The sequence below is a fragment of the Brachyhypopomus gauderio genome, chromosome 5 (assembly GCF_052324685.1).
Source record: "Brachyhypopomus gauderio isolate BG-103 chromosome 5, BGAUD_0.2, whole genome shotgun sequence".
Taxonomy (NCBI): domain Eukaryota; kingdom Metazoa; phylum Chordata; class Actinopteri; order Gymnotiformes; family Hypopomidae; genus Brachyhypopomus; species Brachyhypopomus gauderio.
The window spans coordinates 20,186,966-20,209,364 of record NC_135215.1 but is presented as its reverse complement, the minus strand read 5'-3'; the positions used below and the strand labels follow the sequence as shown (position 1 = coordinate 20,209,364).

The following is a 22,399-nucleotide window of genomic DNA, read 5'->3' as shown; positions in this document are numbered from 1 at the left end:
AGATGTTCCAGCAAACTGCTACGGCAGTGAACATATGGCTTCAGAAACGTCTCTGCAATAAATCATTTCTTGTGTAAAAAGGAGTAATTAAGAAACAGCAAGCAAAGGGTTGTGCTCACTGAAGCTAAAATGGAGTGAACTTAGAAAGGTATTTTAAAATGTGAAGAGACTAGTAAAATTGTGCACAAATAAAAAATGGTAAGTCAGGGGTCCAGGGCTGAAGTGTTAGTATTTTGAGTTATATTGAGAATACATGTTTATCATATAATTATTTCACAATGCTTTTGTTAACATCAAATATGCTTCCTTTACTTGTAGATCTGGATTTAGATGACATAGTCTGTTTAATCTGCATGAATCTAATGTCATAATGTAATAAACATTCAATACATGCATTTGTTGAATGGCATATAGCAAGGTTGCAGAAGGTCAGAGGAGGTCAAAACTTTGTGTCAGTGTGTGTGTGTGTGTGTGTGCACGTGTGACAATGAGCTTGTGGTCATGGATCACCACACTTGCGGACCACAGCTGTCTCCCCCACACACAAGCAGCCGTGCAACTTTCAGACAGACCGACACAAACACATCAGTGGTGAACGCAGCAGCTTTAGCTGTGAGGTGAAAGAGAAGCACTAGCCAATGTTTGCTGCTGCAACCGCAGACACATTTAAGCAACTCTGCTGGGGAGGACCAAGAATGGAATATTACACTCAATTTGCTTTCTAAGTTAATGCCGCAGTGTTTTACTGTCACAGTCAGTACATTTTGGGGCTTTTATTTCAGCTTGTCTCTTGTCCTATGTACCATAGCAACTGTTTTTCCTGCCACTTGAAGTACAACTGTTGGTCTAGCTGGTTTGTTGACAATGAAGGCTAAGCCTTGGGTGGAGTTTAACAGTGGAGTTTGGTCTAGGCCAAAGCTCAGCTTGTGTATGAAACACACAGTAGCAATATCCACTGCAAAAAAAGGTTGTACAAATACAAATAAAGAGAGGATATGTTAAAGATGGAAATAAAGAGGTGGGAAAAAAGAAAGATGAGACAGTTGCCCATCTAACAAGTGAGAGCATAAGCTTGAAAGAAAGAGGAGCAAGCTTGCAAGAAAGACTTCCAGAAACTATTTTGGTTGTGACATGCAGCAAAATATAGCAGTCAGTATCTTTGTATGTGAATGTCCGTTTATACTTTTGCTTTATTTGTGCTTGGTTTAGACCACAAACGCTAGATGGGCCTTTCAGCGAACATGCTGTTCAATGACGATTTGGGTCAGAAAAACCTGCTTTAGAACAGGAGACTCAAGAGAGTACTCAGATTACAGCCCCAACGCCTGATGAAGTCAAGGTCTCAGATACTCTCTGAACCAACTAGAGTCTATTTAGCATAGAAAGAATTGACTGCTCTAGCCATGACACTTCTGAACAGCCGGTGATCCTGAGAAGACTTCTGATAACAGTGTGACCCACATTCAGCCTGGGCACCCTGCTAATCTTATTCAAATGAGCCCCCGCCCCATTTTTTCTGGAGCTATCATACGCTTCTGTGAATCGTTCTCTTGTAAAATGTGTGAATACAGCTAAATAATTTCAGTGGTCGTGTGAATGTACACTTCCCAAACCCAATAGTCAGTTACTTTTCAGGACATGGATTAGACATGGATAATGCTAACCAGTCAGCTAACATTACATGACATCAAGTTTTACTATCCATGTAGTGTGTAGTGTATGTAACACAAGCTGGATGGTGTGTAAATTGATGCATCATATTTTCAGTGACACTATGTAATTTACCAGGACGACCTCTGTGGGTTTACTGTACGATGCACACTATTGGTAAGAACAAAAGAACAAAAAAGACAAGTTGACGGATTGCATCAATACAGAGAATATCCAGCATATGGTGAGGCCTATATGTTACAGATAATTGTTTAGTGTTCCTTGAATTTAGGACACTATGAACAATTTGGTTAACTGAAGACAGATGTAAATAACCTTAAAATAATGATTGTTTAGCCATAGTCATTGTTTGATTTCAAAACTAGTACATGCTATGCAACAGGGCCAAATGGTGTCCTGTTATATAGCATATACTTGCAATAGGAAAGTCATAGTTTTCTCTGTCTCTGTGTGTGTGTTTCATAATACACAGAAATGTATGAATCATCATCAGGTCTAAGAACACTGTTCTTCCTGTGAATGGCAGTTTCTTTACAAAAAACAACATTTATTTCCTTCTCTTTCTCCCACTAACACACACACACACACACACACACACACACACACACACACACACACACACACATACATATATATGGAGAGAGACAGAGAGAGATTAACAACATTTCAATGGTATGTATTTGAAGTATGTATTTCATTAATTTTTTTTGAGCATTTTGCCATTTGCAAATATGCCAAGGTTCTTCAGAGATTAGTATACTGGACATGTGTAACTGAAGAACAAATTACTAGGTGTCAACCCATGCATATGGACTTATTTTATAGGTGTATGGATAAAGGATTCATCCCAATACAGTTTATAAGTTTGAGACATTGGTGAATTCTAAACAGTTTTATTATATAAACAGTCATTCTCTTTTGTGTTAATGCATTGATCAGGTGATGCATTCACACTGCATTTGTGGGAATACCAAAGTGTGTGTGCTTCTCTCAACATGTCATTGTGTACACTATGACCACACACACACACAAGAAACACTGTATGAGAAAAAACATTCACTGTTTAACTTCTAAATTCTGTATAAAAGCCTAAAATATTTCATAGATAATAATCTAAAAGAATGCTGGAAATCTTCTTTGTGAATTCTACCAGTGAATTTCACCCCCTCTAAAAAGCTGAATGGGTATTAATGTGCTGGTGTAAAGCTGCTGGCCAGACTGAACCAGAAGGCTATGTGAGGAGAGAGGCCGTAGTGAGAGCTCATGTATCACTGAATACGATTTAGTCCAAGACTCCACACAATGAACAATTCATAGAAGGAGAGCGAGACAGAGAGAGGGAGAAAGAGAGACAGAAAGAAAAAATCAGGCAATATATACAAAAAGAAAATAAGGCCAGAAGAGGAGTTTAAGAGAGCAAGGCAAATGAGGGTAGATTTTAGCATGAAACAGAGAGGGTATGGGAGAAATAGGAGTTATAGAAGGGTAAAGCAATTATAGGAGGGTATAGGAGTTGGACAGAGAAAGACAGAAAAAAATTCACTGTGAAAAATGTAACAATGTGGGGAGGAGAGGTTTGCGTGAGAGAGGGAGCGATGATATGGTTAGTGCAGCGAAATAAGTTTTAACATAAATACACTGAAGATAAGAGATATCTCTTTCCCACTAAAACTAACAGACATTTCCTGCATAGTAAGTCCTCAGAAGAGCAGAAAGCTCCTTCCCTTTTTTGGGGGAGGGGGGATAGAATTATTAATTAGTTAGCATACAACGCCTCCATTTCTGGCCTGAGGGAACAAAAGTTGTGGTAATATCCAACTAACAGGCATTAAACTTAACCATATACACTCACTGGCCACTTTATTAGGTACACCTACCTAGTACGGGTTGGACCCCCTTTTGCCTTCAGAACTGGCTTAATCCTTCGTGGCATAGATTCAACAAAGTACGTGAAACATTCCTCAGAGAATCTGCTCCATATTGACATGATAGCATCTCGCAGTTCCTGCAGACTTGTCAGCTGCACATCCATGATGCGAATCTCCCGTTCCACCACATCCCAAAGGTGCTCTATTGGATTGAGATCTTGTGACTGTGGAGGCCATTCAAGTACAGTGAACTTATTGTCATGTTCAAGAAACCAGTCAGAGATGATTCATGCTTTATGACATGGCGCGCTATCCTGCTAGAAGTAACTATCAGAAGATGGGTACACTGTGGTCATAAAAGGTTGGACATGGTCAGCAACATTACTCAGGTAGGCTGTAGTGTTGTCACGATGCTCAATTGGTACTAATGGGCCCAAAGTGTGCCAGGAAAATATCCCCCACACCATTGCACCACCACCACCAGCCTGAAACCGTTAATACAAGGCAGGATGGATACATGCTTTCATGTTGTTGACGCCAAATACTGACCCTACCATCCGAATGTCGCATCAGAAATCAAGACTCATAAGACCAGGCAACGTTTTTCCAATCTTCTATTGTCAAATTTTGGTGAGCCTGTGCAAATTGTAGCCTTGGTTTCCTGTTCTTAGGTGAAAGGAGTGGCACCCAGTGGGGTCTTCTGCTGCTGTAGCCCATCCACCTCAAGGTTCAATGTGTTGTGCGTTCAGAGATGCTCTTCTGCATGCATTTGTTGTAATGACTGGTGATTTGAGTTACTGTTGCCGTTCTATCAACTCAAACCAATCTGGCTATTCTCCTCACACCTCTGGCATCAACAAGGCATTTGTGTCCACAGAACTGCCACTCACTGGATATTTTCTCATCTCATTTTGAGATGATTGTGAGTGAAAATTCCAGTAGATCAGCAGTTTCTGAAACAACCATGCCACATTCAAAGTTACTTAAATCATCTTTCTTCCACATTCTGATGCTTGGTTTGAACTGCAGCAGATCATCTTGGCCATGTCTACATGCCTAAATGCATTGAGTTGCTGCCATGTGATTGATTGATTTGACATTTGCATTAATAAGCAGTTGGACAGGCATACCTAATAAAGTGGCTTGTGTATAGTGGATGAGCCGGGGGGCTGGTGGGTAATAACTAGGGTAATAACTATATAACTATTCATTCCACAGTAAACATGGAAATTTCACTTTTCTTAGTTTTGTTGGTGGAATTGTCTGCTGTAGACAGGCATTGGGTCTGATGTAATTCATGACAAAGGAAGAAGCTGGACACTTGTTGTGTTTTTCACTTTCCTGGGAAAATACGGTAAATGTACTTTTCCTCTAGCAGAACTGAAATGTAAATTCCAGTTTGGAACCAAAACCATCAGCACTTTATCTAGGTAATTTAAGAGATGTAACACATATCTGATCAATCATCTTCACAGCCCAGAGAGCAGCAGTGCCAAGTAACAGACTACTGTAGCCAGCTGCACTGGGCTCTCCGCCCAACCTGTTACTCTATTACTGTGTTGACAGTAAACTAAATCCTGCAATAAAGTGGCATTCAAAATTCTTTCTGGTCCTACGCAGGTCTTGCAGTTGTGTCAGGGAAGCTTGGTAACTGAACCTCTACTGATTAGCCATGATTCACAAAATGTGAAGATTGTTGTACTTTTGCACTTTATTTGGAAATGTTCAGTCCTTCAACAGACATTCTAGGGAATTTAAGTCCTCGCCATCTTACTGAGGTCTTGAAAAAATTGAGGTTTTAGGGTTTCTACTCCATATGGAGCCCCATGAAATGGAGGAGGACCACCTATTGAGATGCTGCACCTTGTAAAGAGGTCTATCTTAATTTGAGGTGTGGGGGTTTTGGGGGATTTTACCCCTTGGGCATCTTGAGTTTCACTGGTGGCCTCTGAGAGCTAAGAGCCTGAACACAGCCAAGTAGGCCTCATGCTTTCTCATTCTCTCTCAATGGAGTCACTTACAGTAAATGTCTCTTGGAAGAATCCTAACATTTTTGCCTTGGCTCGATTCTGAATAAAGATATGTGGGAGCAAACATAAGGCAGCATTTCGGTCCTAGGTGGTTGTAAAGATTGACCAACACATGAGGGGCTGTGGTTTCCACATCTAAGCAAAATCTTAAATAATTTGATTTCTAATCATGGGAAATCATTAGGGAACCTGACACCTGAGGGTTGTTTGTCTGTCTATATATGTCATGTCTTTGTACCAGTTGATTATTGCATGTAAGCTTTCTGTGAGCTTATCACTTTTTCATTTTTGCACAGATAGTGTCACAGTGAGGCGGCCCCCTACCGGTCGCCTCCGTCCACAGCGGCTGTTGTTGTTGTTGTTTTGTTACGTCGTGTGCGTCCCTCAGGTGGGCGGAGCCCATGATCTGTCTCACCTGATGGTCGTTTGTTGCCTATATATGTCTTGTCTTTGTACCAGTTGACCGCTGGTCATTATATCCTTAATTTGGATCTATTGCACAGGTTTTTGGTTTGCACACTTTCTATTAAACCATCCTTTTTCCCTGAGACTTGGCGTGATCACTTCCTTTTTAGTCGCTCACCCTGCCCGTCACAAGTAGGTCTATCACAGTGCTAGATAAGCAGATGTTACTTTGTCATTACAGTCCTAATGCTAATATTGCTAATATTTGACCATGGCAATATTTATAGCATATAATTTTAACATATTTAACATATCATTTTTGCCATTTGCAACTGTTTGACCATGATGCTGTTTATTTCAGTCTATGATACATCACCTTTTTTTGGTTTGCACACTTTCAATTAAACCATCCTTTTTCCCTGAGACTTGGCGTGATCGCTTCTTTTTGTTCGCACTCCCTGCCCATCACAGAATGACCAGCCACTTTCGGAAGCCGCCAGTCTCCTTTACTTTCTCCTTCGTTCATGGTCATGTCTCGTGGTAAGTGTTTGTCTGCGTGGTGTTTTGTTTGAAGAGCTCCGCCATGCTTATGTGTTTTGTGTGTGTGTGTGTGTGTGTGTGTGTGTGGCACGGCAAAGACCAGGGCAGTCTTCCTGGGAGAGATCTTCATGTCCGTTGTTTGTTGTGAGAGTTCCGCCGTGCGGTTATTTTGTGTGTGGCATGGCGAGGACCAGGGCGTCTTCCTGGAAAACTCTCTTGTTGTGTGTTAGGAGTCTGTATGGGTGAATGGACCCGCGGATCAGTGTGTGTGCTCGTCGTTATATGTTCAGTGTTTCGTGTGTGTGTGACGCGGTCGCCGCTCATCACTGTCGCCTCGCTCCCTGTGTGTCGTGTGTTTTATGTGGGGAGCGACTGCGACTCTGAGCGGCGAGTCACCTTTGTCCATGTGTAGGGCATGCATGTATCGGTCCCGGTCGTTTACTGTTTGCACACAGTTTTCTGTTTGACTAGTCTTTGCGTGTGTGTTTTGTCCAAGCGTGTTTGTGAAATGTTAAGTGTAATTCCACGCTTGCTTCAATGTGTGTTTTGGGGGGGGGATGGGGGGGGGACCGTCTGTGGTCCCTGCCACGGGGTGTGGCACGGAGGGCGTTGATGGGGCGTGTTTGTGTTTTGTGTTGGTGTGTGTGTGTGTGGGTGTGTGTTTATGTGCAGATGTTTCTCCCTGGCGGTGACGTGGTGTTCCTAGACCTTGTGGGGGTCTCCACCTGGCAGGAGCCCCCTTATGTTGTGGGGTGACCAGAGCCTGGTAATAAAGAGCCCCTCCCTAGAGGGCTGGGGCTCCCGGATGTTTGGGGACCATGGGGCTCCGGTCTGAGAAGCTCCTGCTGAAGATGGAGATCCTCCCTCCTGCCCGGGGTGACCAGGAGGCCCTTGGGACTGCTCCCCAGCCCGCGACGGGGGGTGCTCTGGGCCTCTGTCTCTGGGGCTCCTGGGTTGGGTGGAGGAGTCCACCTTACGATGAGGGGCCCCGGGAGGGGTTGGCTCCCCAGGAGGCTGGGGTAACCCCTAGCAGAAGGCAGGGGTCAGCTCTGGGAGGAGGTAGGTCCAGAAGGTGACGTAGCCACGCCCCAGGGAGGTAACCTGCACACACATACACCTCGGATGGACAAGGAGCCGTAGCTCCTTGTCCTCACACTATGTGGGGCTAAGCAGCCGAGTGCCGGTTAGGGCGTGAGGGCCCTGTGACCGACTGGGGCATGGTTTTGTGTTGGTAACGGCCCAGTCGGTCCAGGGTCACGCCCAGGGAGGTGAGTTAATTAATGTTATATGTTTTGTGTTTCAGCTCCAGGACTGCAGGGGGAGTGTCCCTGCCTTGTCCCTACCTTCCTGCCCCTTCATGTTTTGTGTGCAGCCGCTGTGTGCCACACACCCAGTGGAGGGGAGTGCGGCTTGGTGGGGGGGTCTGTCACGGTGAGGCGGCCCCCTACCGGTCACCTCCGTCCACAGCGGCTGTTGCTGTTGTTTTGTTACGTCGTGTGCGTCCCTCAGGTGGGCAGAGCCCGTGATCCGTCTCACCTGAGAGTTGTTTGTTTGCCTATATATGTCTTGTCTTTGTACCAGTTGACCGCTGGTCATTATATCCTTAATTTGGATCTATTGCACAGGTTTTTGGTTTGCACACTTTCTATTAAACCATCCTTTTTCCCTGAGACTTGGCGTGATCACTTCCTTTTTAGTCGCTCACCCTGCCCGTCACAAGTAGATCCATCACAGTGCTAGATAAGCAGATGTTACTTTGTCATTACAGTCCTAATGCTAATATTGCTAATATTTGACCATGGCAATATTTATAGCATATAATTTTAACATATTTAACATATCATTTTTGCCATTTGCAACTGTTTGACCATGATGCTGTTTATTTCAGTCTATGATACATCACCTTGACAATACTGATCAGCTTTGCTCAGAAGGCTCTGGTGAAGATATTTAAAGTGCACCCAGTCTGGACCTGACAAAAATCATCCCTGGATGCAGCCAACCAGTGATTTGGTTTGGACAATGGAAAGGAATGTAACATGCTTATCAGTGAGGCATTGGACTCTTTATGAAGTCAGGCCTTGTATCCTGTTGCTGGAACAAGCCGGCCTTTGACAGAGCGGCCATGAGGCTCCACGCAGTTCGAGAGCCCTCACCCAGGCAGGTGCAGGGTTACTGGTTTTATTAGCTTTCTTGGCTTGATGGAATGGAAAAGGCACTGGCCCATGCTGGGGCCACACTCTGCTGACCTCAGGCCAACATTAGACATGACATATACATATCTGGATGAACATGTTATATCGGACCCAGAGACATAACATATACATATCTAGATGCAAATGTCATATTTGATCATTGAAACCAATAATTTGTTTCTGGAGCAACACGTTATTCATCATTCACTAATTTATGAAGTGCTAAATAAATGTTTGTTTTCATGCAAAATATAGCTGATTATGTACAGTAACAAATACATAAACATGACAATAGTTATTTACATATGGTGAAATTGTTCAAAATTTAAAATTGAACTTACACGAGGGGTCTTAGGTGCACCTAAAAAACCTTCCTACTGCAAGCCCTTTAAGTTCTTTTCCATTTTATGAGAAAGATAAATTCTGAGTTCAGATTTTGTAGCCAGAGACACTAGAAAAGAGAAATCCAACAAAGCTGTTGTCCAAATCAATTGAGTTGTGGGCGCTAGACACAGTGCCATGAATCGAGTTTCAGGATAAGATCCTTATCCTGTTTATAAAAGATAAAGGCATGATATTTGCTCTATTTGCATGGCCTGTTTCAGAAAGGCACAGTCAAATATTAGCACATAGTGAAAACATCAAGTATTTTGAGTGTAAATGTCCTCTGAGTTGGTGGTATAAACTACAAGATGATCCATGTGCTGTGACTGGACCTCCTACCCTTGTTCAAAACAGCCCTGTCCATAAACTGTCTTTCAAGTGCCATATGGCTTGGCTTTGGACATGCCACATTGAACATACTGCTTAAATACATGTTGCATGTTTACATATAATCAATGTCACCTGCAGTGATTCTTTTAAATCCCCAGTATTTCTTCGCACCCTCCAGAGTTCTCGGACACCGGAGTGTCTTTGTTTCAGATGGTCAACACTGGGCAAGGCACATGGCCAAAAGCACCATGAGCGCAATCAATGAGTCCACTGGGACACTTCAGGGTTAGTAAGAGAACTGGGGGTGAAATTCCAGCCTTTGGATAGATGTTTGCTATGGTGTTATTATATTATGCATTTTGTCTGAGATTTTGCTGTTTTAGGAAATTATTTTTGGAAAGTCATGCCAACCAGAGACCATGGTTTGGGCAATGGAACAAGCCTAACTGACTTTAGATTAATTGGAGCATTAATAAGACTGATACAATGTCATGCAATGATACTTCTCAGAGACCAATCTACTGCTGGTTTGGGAGGCACTGAATTTTTTTTAAATGATCTAGATAGATGAACATTATCTTTATTATAGACCTGTTTCCTTTTAAAGACAAGAACATAAGTGGAATATACAGGTATATATTAATACTAGGGGATAATAGCCTATGTCTGCCTACAACATCTTTAATTTAGCTGGTTTAACAGTAGTGTCCAGAACTCAAATCATTTGCTGTTTATTTTGGCAACAGTTATTTTGTTGTAGGCTAATGCAGTATAGTTATATAGTTTATCCTCATCCCAAATCTATTTACAGTACAGACAATCATGCTGGTTCCTTAATCCCAGTGTTTCCCATCTGAATCCATTTTCTGTTGGTGTGACCTGACAGACAGGACACTCAGCAGGTCCAGGATGCTGTTGTTTCAACTTTGGGCCCCATCCCCATGTCTCTGACGGTTTTAATGAAGTAGTATTCAATGTAAAGTAAGAGCAATGAAGTAATAAAATAGTAAATGGGATAAAGTGAGATAATTGGTGTGCACAGGCCAGACTGTTGATGAACAATTGTTAAATTGTCAAAGGGGTCACGCAGAGGTGGATGAATACAGAGCACAAGTGCGCCACTGTTGCAGGAATTACAAGTAGTTTAATGCTCGACTGCATTTTTGTATGATGGCCATCAGTTATTTTTACTTTTAATCAATTGAAACACTTCTTCAGCTCCCCCTGTAGTCCATAGCTGTTTATAAATGCCTGGGCAGTACATTCGTTCCAATAGTCCCCTCAGCACCTCAGGTTTAGAGATCTTGCTAATGCGGTATCAGATGTTTCGCTTATATGCTCTCTTATGAGATGTATGTGATTTATCAGTGAGGGGTGTGCATGGATGTGTAAAAAAAAAGCCCTTTATGACGTGTTTGGTCATGTCCAGGTATTTTAGCCATGTCTTGTGCATCGTCTCTTAAATGCTGGAGCTGGGACAAACGAAGACATGCGTTACATTGCTCCTGCATGCTCATCACAGCTGGAAGGGTGAGAGGTCACATGCTCTGCTGGCAGAATGGTGGTGATTTACTGGACGATTAACTTTTGGGACAGAATTCGTCTGCTTTGAGTAGCATCCAAGAATATGTCAGAGTACAGAGAGAGAAGGGCAGCATGTGACCTATCCGGCGGTAAGGCTCTGTGCTCGAAGAGGTCTTAGCGTCCTCCTGGGACACTTCAGTGTAATGTGGGTGACTGGTTTTGCCCTGCTACATCAGTGAGAAGGAGGGAAGAAATGGAACAGGTATCTGGAATTACAAAACAAGAGTCACTGAACATAAAAGCTAAAGTGCAGCATTTAACTTCAAAACAAATACAAAGCAATCCGATCCAATATTATAAATTGGATGCCTCCTGTTTGCAGATTCTATTCAAATGTATTTTCATTATGTTGCCTGTGGACTTACTTTGAAAAATACACTCTTGCTCCTGCACACAAATACACACATAATACGTCCTGTTATTTATCTTTTTTCTCTGTGGAAGTGCAATCTCTTCTGGGAAGAACTGGGAGTATATTTTCATCTGTAGTCCCTTCTTAGTAATCTAAACATTCAAAACTAGTCAATTTAAATTGGTACGTTGAAAAACATTTTTATTTCAGTAAAAACTTGCAGAATTATAATTGAAACAATTCTTAAGACACTGAATAGTATTTTTTCAACCACCCTGAGGAATGTTTATGTCTCTGAGCACAATAAACTAATTATAATGTCATAAACTACACTAATAAATTAATAACAAGGTGCTCTCAGCTGCAATATAGAAACCAAACATAGTGCACAACTGATGGGAACATTATCTTTGACCAGTGTTGCAAATAACGCCGTTAAAAAAAACGGCGTTAGGTAACGGTGTCATTTTATTAGTAACGGGATAATATAATTAATTACTTTTCCTGTCGTTACAACGCCGTTGACGTTACTGGTCATTAAAAGCGGTGCGTTACTATATATTGATATACTAACAGTAATCCGAGCGGACCGCTGCCCAGACTAGTGACAAGTAACAGGCCTCTATAGGTCACAGTTCTCTGTGTAACACCTGTTTAACTTAACAAGTCAATAAGCGATTGGCTAAGGCAGAGTTATGGTAGCCAATCAGAGCCAGTGTTTTTACACGCGCGCCGAAGCACACGACACAAACAGAGAAGAGACAGAAATGGCGAGTCAGGAGCAAGCCGAAGAAAAAATATAGCCGCAAGCGGCGATAGGCGGGTTCACACACCAATATGCATTTTGGCCTCAATAAGCAAAAGGAAGCCCAAAAGGTCCTTTAGACCTAAAATTGAAAAGAAGCTGTTTGGGTTTGGCCAGTGTGTGCTCTACAGATAGTGTGTGATGACATCTGCGTGTGTCAGAAAGGGAGACACAGAAATAGCACATCTGGCTAGGGCTGAATCTATGTGAACAATATAGGAAGGCCTGCATGTGTCTATACATGATTGGGACTGTATATTACGGACAGAGAGAGATTGAGGGAGCCAGAGACTATGCTTTGTTAATTCACTCCTTGCACACCTAGCACGCCTAACATGACTGCCCGTGGATTCAAAGTATGAATGTAGTCTGCAAAGCCTGGTATTACATGACTGACATGACTGACATAACTGATATGACTAGAATGACATCACTGGCATGACGAACAAAAGTAACATGACTGATATGACTGACATAACTGGCATGACTGGAATGATTTGACTGACATGACTGATATGACTGGACTGACATGACTGATATGACTGACATAACTGGAATGATTTGATGATTTGACTGACATGACTGACATGACTGATATGACTGATATGACAGGACTGACATGACTGATATGACTGGACTGAAATGATTGGCATGACATGACTTTCATGACTGGCAGAACATGACTGATATGACTGGCATGTCTGATATGACTGACATCACTAGCATGACTGACATACTATACATATACTATAGATATGCATACAAACTATACATACATTTAGGTAGAAGTGTGTGTGTGTGTGTGTGTGTGTGTGTGTGTGTGTGTGTGTGTGTGTGTGTGTGGTAGTGTATGTACTCAAATGTATGACAACATATACTAATACATATACATACATAAGCATACATAGAAGCTATACATACATATAGGTATAAAGGTGTGTGTGTCTGTGTGTTTGTGTGTGTCACACAAAAAAGAAGCCAAATATCAGTTTGTATGAGCATGTGTTAGTCACTGAGATATGGGTGGGTATGGCTAGGGAAGTGTCATTGTGAATGCTATAGGAAGGCCTGCTTGTGCCTGCGCCTGTATAATAGACACAGAGTGATCTAGGTAGCCAGAGCAATGTTTACTTAGGGCACAGAGATGGGAGGGGGAATGTGGGTGAGAGTGTGAGAGGGACTGAAAGTTTCAGCCTGCATGCGTGTGAGAGGGAGAAGGTGACAGAGGCACTTTAACATGCATTTTTATGCATTGTATATAATATTGCACTGTAGAGCCATACGATAACCGATTTGGATGAAACATGGAAAAATTTGTTCAGGATGAGATTGTGAATGGGCTTGTGCATTTTGGTCAGAATTGGATAAAAAATGAAAGAGCTTCAAGAATATGAATATTATATGTAAATAAAAATATTTAGCAGGTATAAGTGGCCTAAGATACAAAATTTTTGGATAGTTTTTTTATTTCACACTCTGTAGAGCAGGGGGGTTGCCTGGGTATGGAAAGATCCGGGGCTCAGCCCAATTTTTTATATATATATTTAACAAAGGGTGCACAAATTCTGCAGAATGACTGTTGGTGACCTAAAGATAGGGAGCTTTTACTAAAAGACATGGACCAGATATATTCCATCTGTACATCCATTCCTCAATAAAGTATGAAAAACAGTATGTCAACAATGGATTTCATGCAACTGTGTAATAATGTAAACAATTCACTTGTTTCTAAATTGTTCTTTTAGCTTTTATGACAAACTGAAACAAATTATTGAAAGACATATTAATAATTATTAGTGCTAAGGGGTCTACACAATTAATACCCTTTAAGAATTACTTATTATCTATCCTGTATGTTTTTGCAGTCTTTCTTCTCCTAACCTGTTCTTTCTTTAGATCAGTCCAGTCCTGATCAGTTCAGTTCATTTCAGGTCTCCACATTTCATATATCTTCGCTCTCCACCCTCTCGTCTACCCTGTTAAATAGTAATTCAGGAAAGCATGCTTAAAATAAAGCTGGAAACAATATTTTAAATACAAAAGACTGTGCTAAAACAAACTACATCTGGCATTATTTTGCTAGTCTTCATACTAAAAACGTGTATTTTATTAATAATGTGTTTATTAGGCATTGTTTTCCATACCACTTGTATTGTCTTCTCCCATCTCCTCTCCTCTCCTCTCCAGTTCTACTCTGTTCTCCTCTCCTGTTGTCTGTTCTCCTCTCTAGTCCTCTGCTCTCCTCTCCTGTTGTCTGTTCTCATCTCCTCTCCTCTCCTCTCCAGTTCTACTCTGTTCTCCTCTCCTGTTGTCTGTTCTCCTCTCTAGTCCTCTGCTCTCCTTCCCTGTTGTCTGTTCTCATCTCCTCTGCTCTGCTCTCCTCTCCTGTTCTCTGCTCTCCTCTCCTGTTGTCTGTGTTGTTCTCATCTCCTCTCCTGTTCTCTCCTCTCCAGGTCTCTGTTCTCTTGTCCTCTGCTCTGCTCTCCTCTCCTGTTGTCTGTTCTCCTCTCCAGTTCTCTCCTCTCAAGTTCTCTTTGTTTGTATTAGGAAATAAATTACACCACAATACTTCAGATTTGAACAAACTCTAACAAACCCTAACCCTCAACTATTAAAAGTAAATTATTTTTTACAACATTCATTCATTTATGCATATTCTAAAGTTTTCTTTTAAAAGCACTTGATAAAGTAAGTGGTGATATGCTGTGCTGTGTAAACTCAATAGAGGATTGTTTATTAGTTGATCAGTTGGCTCCAGTGGAAAACACACAATTTTAGGGCAGTGACTAGGGTTAAGAAACTGCTTTAAACTAACATCATAAAGTATTGTACTAAATTTTGACTATCCACAACGTCCACCTTCTAGCTAACTAGTTAACTGCTAGTTAACTAAATGGATTTTCATTCATTATAGCTTACAGTCCTACAATCCTAAATTATTAAACACAATTTGAAAATAGTTGAAATAGTTATTAGCGTATCAGGTACATCAGGGCATGTTGAACATACTAACTATAACTATAGCTATAACATAAATAGCTATATAAGTTTTTTTTCCTCAAACCTTCACTACCTAAGCTACCTAGGTTAACTAGCTAGATAGGTTAACTAACTAGGTTAGCTAACTAATTCCGAAGCTGACTTGTGACAAGCTGTATTCACAGTGGGTTTGATCTGTGTGTTTCGATTCGGAGACGTGTGTTTTTAACCAGCTATCAGATAGCTCCACAAACAATGTCATCACAGTTTACAGTTAACTACCGTTACCTTTCTCCTTGAAAAAACGCCGTATATCCATTTTATTTCACCGTCAGCTACCTGCAACCTGCTGCCAAAAATGGCTAGAGCGCATGTGCGCTCCCCCACGGGGGTGGGGGTGGGCTCCCCTCCGCGCCAGCAAAACCAGCAAGCTGATTGACTGTTTCTCCTGAAAGGCGGAACTTTATCCTTGAAGCGGCACTATGATTGGCGTTAAGAGATTTCCTATTCTCACAGCAGCATTGGCCTCCTCATTAATAGTACAGCTGAGCGAAAAGGTTCGGGGCTACTGGATAATCATTCGGGGCTGAAGCCCCGGAAGCCCACCCCAGGTGATGCCCCTGCTGTAGAGTATTATGCTTGACATGATAGTATGAAAATCCTAGGAGGAGTATGAAAAGTGACGATTTCAAACTATTATTAACTGTAAATGAGCTGTGCATTTTTAAATAGGACATGTAATGGGAAAGTTGTTCGCAGTACTGCAAGGAATCAAAAGAGTCCAATTGCATGTTCCCAAGTGGAATTATGTAGGGGATATACTTTCTTTTTTTGCAATAGCGCCCCCCAGTGGCCAATGGACACCCGGCTGGAGTATGTCATAGGGGGTGTGCACTTGCCCACACCCAAGAGGTTTCGTGCAGATTGACCAATGGTACGCCTGTCAAACGCGTGCCAATCACTGATTGGCCGATTACATCAGCCATTTTGGAAGTATGGCATGTCTACTTTAGGACCTGGTTCCCAGAGGCCCATAGATGATGTCTGTCAAGTTTCATGTTCATCGGCCAATCTGAGTGCATGGGGCAAATTTTTGCATGTTATAGCGCCCCCTAGGAGGCGAGGTATGGCAACCTTTGCGAGCTGCCCCAGACCCTCAGGGGGAAGCTGTCTGTGAAGTGTCATCTCATTGCATGCAAGTTTTCTTCAGTTAGAGCTCCATAAGCGCAAAATTTACAATTGAGTTTACGCCCCCTCATTTGATTGGCTTATACTGATTAGGTAGTGAAGAAATTATCATTTTTGTTGGATACATTTTAAAGTTCAGACTCTTCTGAACATTTTGATACCACATATGTGCACGTATGTGAAAAATCCAGGGACTAGTTCGCGCTCAAAGATTTTGCACATTATGCAAATTAACTCGAAATCTAAGTGGGCGGAGCTTGATGGTTGTATATTAATAGTCCTATTAAATTTAGTCAAGGAATGTATAGGAACTGGAATTTTGGTTCTAGGACCTACAGTATGGGAGATATGGACCAAAGTCAACATGGTTTGCTATAGCGCCACCATCAGGCCAATTTGGGTCCCTGTATAGGAATCTGGTCCTTGGAGTTAACTGAACCTTTTTGCCAAGTTTGGGGTTTCTAGGCATTACGGTCTAGGCTGCACAATATGTTTTAGGTCAAAAAATGGGAAAAAGAATAAGAAGAAAGCAGAAGAAGAAAGAATAATAAAAATCCTAACAATTACAATAGGGTTCCCACACTATGTGTGTGAACCCTAATTAGCATTTTCAAGGTGGCGATATAAACATTATTTAAGAAAATACTTGAAGTTCCTGAATGTCTACCAGACTGGGTATTTGAATTATTTAATTAAGAATAGAGGTTGTATTGTTAAGTTTACTTCTGTTGTGAACAAACAGTTGTCTCATATTGAGAGAATTTAATTTTATTTGATAGATGTAAATGCACTTTATATAGTGTAACTGTTTACTATTTTTTATTTTTATTTTTTTACAAAGATTTGGGATATTAAAGGGTTTTATCCTGCACTGGTCTGTGGATGTGCAATAAATATCAAAAGTTAAACACCTTTCTGATCTACTCATTTCAACTGACTGTAAATGTAAAAACTGCTTTTTCAAAAAAAATCCTTATTCATTGGTATATATATAATTTTTACTGTAATGCAAATAGTTACTTTCCCTGGTAACGAGTTACTTTTATTATAGAGTAATTCAGTTACTAACTCAGTTACTTTTTTGAACAAGTTATAACTAATATTATAACTAATAATAACTAACTTTTTTAAAGTAACGTTCCCAACACTGTCTTTGACTAAATATATATGTAAGATAACAGACTATTTTTCTCTCTGGGATTAATGTAATGTGAGGATCAATCACCTTGTTCTGTGGCCCTTTGAAAGAACCTGGAGAAAGAGCACAGCTGCACGCACATGCTTGTGTTTACTTTGTAAAAACATTTGTAATAACTTAAAGGTGGACATGATGTTCTGTGTGATTAATAAGGGAAAACCTAATCAGGACATTAACACAGTAATATTTTGTCTGTGTGTGTGTGTGTGTGTGTGTTTGTTTGTGTGTATAATCAGTGGTATGTCCTCAGTAGCTGTAAAGGGAGTGTAAAGCTCATTAACTCTGTCCTGGTGCTGCTGGTATTTTTATGGAGTCAGCAGTAACAGTAGTCTATGCCTTTGTTATTTTTCAATTAAACTCTGACCTGCAATACACTGAAAAGCATGAAAAGCATCTCTCTTACAGTCTTTGATATACAGGACACACTCCCAGTGTACTGTACTCTTGGTTGTCTCTTTTTACTTGTATGTTATCCTCTCTGTCTCTCTTTCAACTAGTACAGCGGACCACGGCTGCACCTGTAACAGTGGTTCATACACACACACACACACACACACACACACACACACACACACACACACACACACACACACACACACACAGAGAGAGAGAGAGAGAGAGAGAGAGAGAAATGATCAAGAATTAAGGCTGTATGCCAGTATCATTTTTTCACTGCACTGTAAACCCGAACAGTATTGTTAACTTGTACTCTTTATTGGTATTGTCACGTTGAGGTCCCCGACCCCTCCTTTTGGGCGTGTGTTTACGTCATCTGCGTCTACTCGTCTGCGTCTGTGGATCTCCGTGGGTGTGGTTTCGTCTTGTGCTGATTCGTCTCACCTGTGGCTCGTCTCGTCATCACGTGGGGTTTATGTGGTTTGTCTATTTAATGTGCGTTCGCGCAGTGTCCTGTGCTTGTCGTTGTTTGAGTCGTTCATGTTTATTGTGAACACATTGTATGTGCGCTGTCTGCACTGTTCTTTGTATTAAAAGTAACGTCTGCAAAACGGAGGAGAGGATTGCTGTCTCGTCCTTCCTCGTGCCGCCAGATGTCACAGAACGACAAGCCGTGAGAGACACCATGCCAGGCTACACCACCCGGGCAAAGAAGGGCAAAAGACCCAGCAAACGAAACCATGACCCCTCCCCTGCCCAGCACCGCAAGGCCACGATGATTCCCGAGATGATGGAGCAGGACCCCGTGTGTGTTTTCATGCTCTGTCAGGCTCGGGAGTCATCCTGCCCGGAGAGGGCGGAGTACTTCCATGAGTGATCTGGAAGGAGCGACACCCCTCTCCCACCAGGGAACTCTCGCCACTGCGGGTGGACTCCTTCGAGATCTGCTCGACGGAGAAGACCCCTGAGAGCGAGTTTGGGGAGGATGACTCCCCGAGCGAGGAGGAAGAGGGGGAGGAGGACCGTCCGCCCTCCGTGTGCTCCGCTCCCACCGTGGACTACAGTGAGGAAGAGGAGGAGGAAGAGGACTACCCTCCGTCAGTGTGCTCCGCCCCCTACCGTAGACTACTGTGAGGAGGAAGAGGAGGAAAAGGACTACCCTCCGTCCGTGTCCTCCGCTCCCACCGTGGACTATGGTGAGGAAGAGGAGGAGGAAGAGGACTACCCTCCGTTTGTGTGCTCGGGTGGCTCCGAGAGCGCGGACGGTTCATACACGGAGGAGGAGGAAGAGAGTCCGCACCCTTCGGAGCTCTCCGCCGGGACTGTGAAGGGGAGGAACAGTCCGGAGGTGGGCGTATCCCCCGAACGCTCCAAGGGAAGCGACATGGACTACTCCCGGGGTGGCAGCCCGGAGCAGCCCATGAGCTGGAGCCTGGGCAGTGAGGAGGAGATGGAGGTAGAAGAAGACACTCCCACTGCCAGGTCTGGAGGGCGATCGTGAGGTGAAGGGGGACTTCCCTGTGGTCCACCGAGTGGAGAGACCAGTCGCGCTGCACCTGGCGCGTCCGCCAGCCGCATTGCACCTGGCGCGTCCGCCAGCCGCGCTGCACCCGGTGGAGGGTTTGCGGCAAGGGCAGGAGGAGGACAGCCCACCGCAGCACCCGCAGCTCCCGGCTTCTCTCCCCTGGCCGCTCTCCTCCTGGCACAAAGCCTGGCGCAGCACACGTGTGTATCTGTCCCAGTGTTCGTGTGTATTCCCGTATGTCTGCCTAATCCCCTTTTCCCTCTCGTGCCGCTGTGTGTTAACGTTCCTGTTTGTGTGTTTGTAAACGTCCCGTTATGTTTGGCTAACATGTTTTCCCCGGTCTTCCCAGGGAGGGTGTTCTAGGCTGTGCGTGGCGGACTCTCCACCGAGGGCGGTCACCTCCCAGACGCAGGACTGAGCGCGTCGGATCCGCCCATCGACGTGGGTTCGGGGCACTTGGTCCTGTTGGCACCCCGGGATGGGTAGTGCCCTTGGTGGGGGCGTCTGTCACGTTGAGGTCCCCGACCCCTCATTTTGGGCATGTGTTTACGTCGTCTGCATCTACTCGTCTGCGTCTGTGGATCTCCGTGGGTGCGGTTACGTCTTGTGCTGATTCGTCTCACCTGTGGCTCGTCTCGTCATCACATGGGGTTTATGTGGTTTGTCTATTTAATGTGCGTTCGCGCAGTGTCCTGTGCTTGTTGTTGTTTGAGTCGTTCATGTTTATTGTGAACACGTTGTATGTGCGCTGTCTGCGCTGTTCTTTGTATTAAAAGTAACGTCTGCAAAACGGAGGTGAGGATTGCTGTCTCGTCCTTCCTCATGCCACCGAACGTCACAGGTATAACACTAAAATCTTGTTATTTAGTTAACCCAGCATTAAGGTTTAGCACTGTCTTAACTTTTTGTTATGTTTTAAGTTTAAATGAGTACATATTTTTGAGTAATGACTGTCACTAACATTATAATTTATGAGTATCCAAAGTCACGCAGTGTCTGATGTCACCAACATGCCCGGTGTCCTGGATTTACTTTTTACAGTGGTCACAATGGTGGTGCGTCATGGCCTGGCGGTTAGGGAACTGGTCTTGTGACCGGAGGATTGTGGGTTCGATTCCCAGACCTGAGGCCATGACTGAGATACCCCTGAGCAAGACCCTTAACCCTCAATTGCTCAGTTGTATAAAAAAATGAGATAAAATGTAAGTTGCTCTGGATAAGAGTGTCTGCCAAATGCCATAAAAATGAAAAAATAAATGAGTGAGTTGGTGGAAATTATATTAATGATATAATTATTACTAAAAGTATTGTAGTATGTAGTACTTTATATATATATATATAATTAAGATTTTCCTTAACTTATAGATTTTATTTAAAGATTTATTTTTTTAAACTGTACTTAAAAATGATATTACATGAACTTAATATTTCTTAGGTAATTGGTTACAACAAATACAACTAAAATTACAACTAATTGGTTAGTGAACTTGTTGGATTTTAGAGTGTGCCAGTATCATTTTCTGCCAAGTTGACAGGAGAAAAAGGTGATCATTGTGTGAAAAGAGCAGATAATTATGGTCATAAATGGGCAAACGAGACTGAGGAGTCTGAAGAGTAATAAAGGCATACTGAACTGTGAACAGAAAGATTAAACTGAGAAAATCCAAACCATGGCTATTCATGGTGTGGAAGCCAGAGGGTGCTACAGCAAATTCATGAATACAGTAAATGCATAACCCGTGAGTATACGCAGTCATTTGCCGACTAAATCTAAACACCCACTAAATAAAACATCTGAATGCTTGAAAACAACTAAATCATTCCTTCGTTCTTTCCATATGTAGGCTAAGCCGGCGTTTATTTGTGGATGAGGGACTATTCCAGTCTGGTCAATGAGGAGTGTACAGTTTAAAACGTCTAAATAAATCATTAATTTTCTTTCACTAGTTGATACACTTACCATGCTGTTTCGTGCCAGACTGCGTGCCACAACAGGCCAGTGTTCCACAGTTTGAGAAACTCATCTCGTCTTTGAAGTCATTCATACGTTTTACTGTATTTAGGATATAACACCTCTAATGTGGTAAACGGAGCCAGCAAGACATTTATGACATTATTCATATTAATTCACACTATTCATATCTTGAAAATTATGTAGTCGTTAAGGTTCGCCTATTCGTTGTGCAAAAGAATAAAGAGTGAAAAAATAACGATAGAAAGAAGACCTCTCTGCTTTGGACTTTCCATGACAACGATAACTCGAGCCAGTTGGCTGAGCGAACCGTTGCTCACATGTTCAGCGCGAGCTGAGGAGACCCGGTCTTTCGCACGCACGCACACCTGTACGTGGCGGCGAACACACATGCACACTGACAAATATGATCACGCCCTAATTATCTTACAACGCTACATATGACTGAGTCCCGAAAAAGGAAAGAACGCTCCTGCCATGTGATTCCTATAATATTCCAGCTAAGTTTGCACATACACTACGCAGTACGTAGCCTACTGCTATTTTAGACGTGTAGTATGACACGATTACCTCATGTTCAGAAATTTATTCGTTACAACAAAAATAACAGAATGTACGATTAGCCAGGGAATAAATCTGGCGTATGACTCTTATTATTAGAGAACCCTTTAGGAAGGTAAAAACCAGTCGAGCTACAATGCTTTTAACTCTTATCACTATCTGCGTTCTGGGAAAGAATCAGTAATGCCGGTTTATTGTTCTGTCCTTTGCAAATAGCTTAACTTACAGTATTTCAAGTTGCAGCATCGTAGACAGAAAATGAGAGCAAGGGTAAATCTCTTGTATCGTCTTCGACACGACCATTAAAATCAGATTTTGCGTATTGAACCTGATAACTCCATTAATAACCATACTGCACATCAACCAACAGAACACCTTCATAAAGAATTTAGTGCAACGCCCCCACCGCCCCCGCC

General features: G+C 42.5%; 1 long non-coding RNA gene across 3 annotated transcripts; it reads right to left on the bottom strand.

Moving 5' to 3' along the window:
* Positions 1-8,376: 8,376 nt before the first annotated feature.
* On the bottom strand, positions 8,377-22,342 carry LOC143514754 (uncharacterized). Of its 3 annotated transcripts, none has more exons than XR_013130949.1 (3): positions 22,210-22,342; positions 14,309-18,047; positions 8,377-14,140 (listed from the first exon to the last, which is right to left on the bottom strand). It is a non-coding gene; the product is annotated as an uncharacterized LOC143514754 (long non-coding RNA). The 3 variants fall into 3 exon arrangements; XR_013130950.1 differs by adding an exon at positions 21,411-21,503 and having other exon boundaries at positions 8,377-18,047; positions 22,210-22,326; XR_013130948.1 differs by having other exon boundaries at positions 8,377-18,047.
* Positions 22,343-22,399: the final 57 nt, after the last annotated feature.